Source organism: Dromaius novaehollandiae, chromosome 1, assembly GCF_036370855.1.
Source record: "Dromaius novaehollandiae isolate bDroNov1 chromosome 1, bDroNov1.hap1, whole genome shotgun sequence".
Classification (NCBI taxonomy): Eukaryota; Metazoa; Chordata; class Aves; order Casuariiformes; family Dromaiidae; genus Dromaius; species Dromaius novaehollandiae.
Window position 1 is genome coordinate 53409362 of NC_088098.1, and position 3813 is coordinate 53413174.

Below are 3813 nucleotides of genomic sequence, written 5' to 3' on the forward strand. Positions count from 1 at the left end.
CTTTGTCTTTCTTTTGTGAGCTGAATGAAATGCAGAAGCACAAACAACACGCCATGAGCTAGATAGGGATTCCCAGGGTCTCCACTTGAATTTTTAGGACACTTAAACTGAGATTACAGAGTGACAGCAACCTAAGTTGGGAAAGTCCTGCTAGCTCATCTGCTGTATGTGCACGCGCACATGCACGCACGTGCCTGCCTATGGCAAGCACTGCTGAACTCTCCTCCAACGTGTTACCCACCTCACAGTCTGGTTTTAAATGACTCAGGCTGTGGGGATTTCTTTATCAAAGAGGTCCCCTTCTGAGCTGCTCTGTTCAGAGGCCCAGCCAGACTTTCCCTGCGCTTTATTTGATCTCCAGATTCCCCTGCTTTGAAGGACTTAGAGCAAATCACAGTGTTTACACTCTTCAAAGCCATGTAAACAGTTAGTCTATTCCCTCAGTCATATCGTCTAGACAACATCAGTCCTTTCCTCTTTAGGACACCGGCAGCCCTTGTGTTTCCCTTTCCTCCAAGCAAGGGAAGTATTGTGGGTGCAAGGCAGCTGCCTCCTGCCAGAGGCAGCAAACCTGACCACAGGCAAAAGCTGCCCCTGGGTTCGCCACGGCATGTGAGCAGCTGCTGCAGCCTCCTGCTCCGCTCGGAGCAGCCTCTGCCTGTGTCTCAATTTCCAGAGCCCACCGGAGCACATACAGCACCCCAAGGCCATGGCTCAGCTCTAGGGAACATAGACCCAAGTGGGGACTCATGCTGCGATGGCAAATCCGGTGAGCTGGGTGTCCGGATATTCTCCAGGTTGTCCTTGACATACAAGCCTGGAACTCCAAGGAGCATATCTTATTCAAGCATCCATCTTTTTGGGGTGAGGGGAGTTTGCCCTGCTCTGGCAAAGGGAGGTGGAGTAGGGGTGACCCCTACCTACTGCCTCCACAGCACACGAGGGAAAGCACTGGCAAAATTACAGCAGGGATAATAGTCATATCCCTGCTGTAATTTCCTTGGTGTAGAAATTGTGATTGGGATAATCCAGTGTGAACAAAGATTTTTAGCATGAGACTTCTTTGGTTTTAAGGGCATGCCAGCAGGGAGCTTTTGGGGAGCAAGGGGTGCAAATGAGGTGCAAGGCACAGGAGGTGTCAACACATTCAGCCCATGTTGCTCCTTCTGGGGGGATGGAGGAAGGGCTGGCATCCCACTGGCCGCCTCGGTCCTCCCCTGCTCTCCGCAAGCACGCAGCCTCGCCACGGCAGTCCAGGGGCACACGTACAAACTCATCTGAACTCCGCAAACGTGCATTTCTGCCTTAACAGCTCTAAATGAATAGGTGTTGAAAGAAACTATGGGCCTGAACACCTTGAGTTAACACTGCTCTGGTGCCTTGCGTTCGCTCACAGCAGCTGCTCCAACTCTGACTTCAACAGTGTTTGGTTGCAACATCTTGGCACGGATTCAGCACAGGTCAGGATACTGCATAGGAAGACAGGACTCCATAATGCTTCTAAAGGCTTAAGCAGATGTTTTAAATCCACTCCACAAAGTCAAGTTTGGCAATTGGACATAAAACGCCGCACCTCAACCATGTGCATGGGGAGAAGCCCCCGGAGACCTTCAGCACACTGTGGGAGAGGGTTTACTCTGTACAGGGGTGCCGGCTTGGCTTGCGCCATGCTACAGGTGATCTCTGAAGATCAAGGGAGTCTTGGCAACTCTCCCTGTTTTAATTGCTGTTGTAACAGTGACTGCTGTTTTACCTAAAGGGCCAGCCTCAGGATATAAGTCATTCAACGGGAAGTTCATCTTTTGTTAAAGAAAATGCATCCAGCCTTTAAGGCAGTAGAAAGAAACTTCAGAATTTGGTTGTCCTGCAGGAACACAGCTCCCAAAAGTGGCAGGCAAGTCAAAAAGTGTGCTAAATGGATTATTTGTGCACAAAAAAGGTTTTAAAGCCAATCTCTAGGCTTTTTAGTGTTGAGTGTTGTTGTTTCCAACACTTGAAGCCATTGCATGGCCAAATGAAGCAACAAATCAGTTTGCAACGGTTTCCTGTCTGTGTCCAGGAAAGCCTTTGACTATTTGCTTATTTTATTGGTGTTCAAGAATGAGACTGGCTTAAAGTCATCCCCATGCCTGGCTGTGGCTTGAAGGAAGAGCTTTCTTCAGACCAGCCAAGTGTCAAGCCCAGTCCATGGCCCTAAGCCCACACAGGCATTGCCCTCCCCATGCTCAGCTTGAGTCTTGCTGGCGTAAGCCGTACCCCCCACGGCAGCCGCCCCGTCCCACTGCGGCACCTGCCCACGCTCCAGGCACAGCTGGGAGAAGGCTCTCTGGGAGCCGTGGCTGTCCCACGGGATCCTGAGCCCAGATAGGCTGCAGCACAGGTGCAGGCATCCGGATGTGTCACCCAGTGCCTGTCCAAGGGCATCCCTGTCTCACTGCCCCTGAGTGAGTGCCGGGTGGGTGCTGGGGGAGAACTGGGCAGTGCCCAGGGAAAAGTGGAAAACAAAGAAAGAGGAAAAAAGGAGGAATTTAAAACTAGCTTTAAAAAAAAAAAAAAAAAAGCTTCTCAAAGAAGCCCAGACCCCGACCGTGCAGCTGTTCACTGCTCGTCTTCACATGGCCCGTGACCAAATGATGCCATTCCCCTCTGGGCCATAATCTGCCCATGACCAAGTAGATATGTTGAAGACTTGGGAATTTCTCATCTTAAAAGATGTGAAGAAGCCAAGAAGCCTCGGCTGCTTTCAGCTTTCATCTCGGGGTTGAAGGAAGGACAGAAAGGGGATTTGCCCCAAAAAGCAAGCAGGGAAAGGGTGGGGAGCAGAGGGAACCCCAACACCCGCAGTGAGCCATGCTTGGGCCTCCAGGCAGGCAGCACAGACACCAGGTTAAATGAGACAGCCTCGAACATGGTGCTGGAGTCTGCAGGGCTCTCAGCAGAGGAGCTTGGAGAGGGAATAGACCAAAATACAAAATTATGGCAGGGCTTACGGACCATTTTTTCTCCCTCAGCCAGGCAGAGAGCAAATCGGACTGTCCAGACACTATGTACTGCCTTGGTTTTGCCCCAGAGAGAGTGACAGGGCCCCAGAGGAAAGCAGACTCAAAGGAAACAAAAAGGTTGTAATTACTAACTTAGTAAAAGAAGACATTTGCAAGCAATTCAGCACCCATCCAAACATCATGGGGAACCTGGCAGCTGGGAGGTTTGTGGCTTGACAGTCAATATGCATTTTGAAATGTTCACAGCAATTTTTTTGACTGCGCTGCAAGAGCAAAGGAGCAACAGTGGTAAGCAGAGCTTATTTTGTGCAGATGCTGGGCTCGAATGCAGGTCTTGCCCCTTCAGCTTTGGAAACCCCCCAGCTCCCAAATCCTCCAAATGCCCTGCAAGGGTATTTTCTGCACTAAGAGAAATGATTTTTCAGGGCAACTCTCTAGTGCAGAGCTGAGGAAAGAGCAGAAAACAAGGTGTCAAACACTGCCGGCTCCTGGCTTGCGCTAGCATATCTGCCTCAATGCGAAGAGGTGGGAGGAGAGGTTTCCCCGCGGAGGCCAGCACGTGGGCTCTGCCAGGACATCTCTCCTCCTTGCAGCCCACAGCGCAGAGCCTGCCACAGCACACTCATCCACGGCTGTGAGCAGCAATGTCAGAGACCAAAGCAAATGAGGTAGCACAGGAAAAGCTGTGATTAATGAACCAAAGTGAGCTCCAGGAGAAAAGCCCTTATTCAGACACGCGTGTCCGATTGCAGCAAAGGGCGCCCAGGAAATGGCAGGCTGAAGGGATTTCACGTCCATCATCTTTTCATGC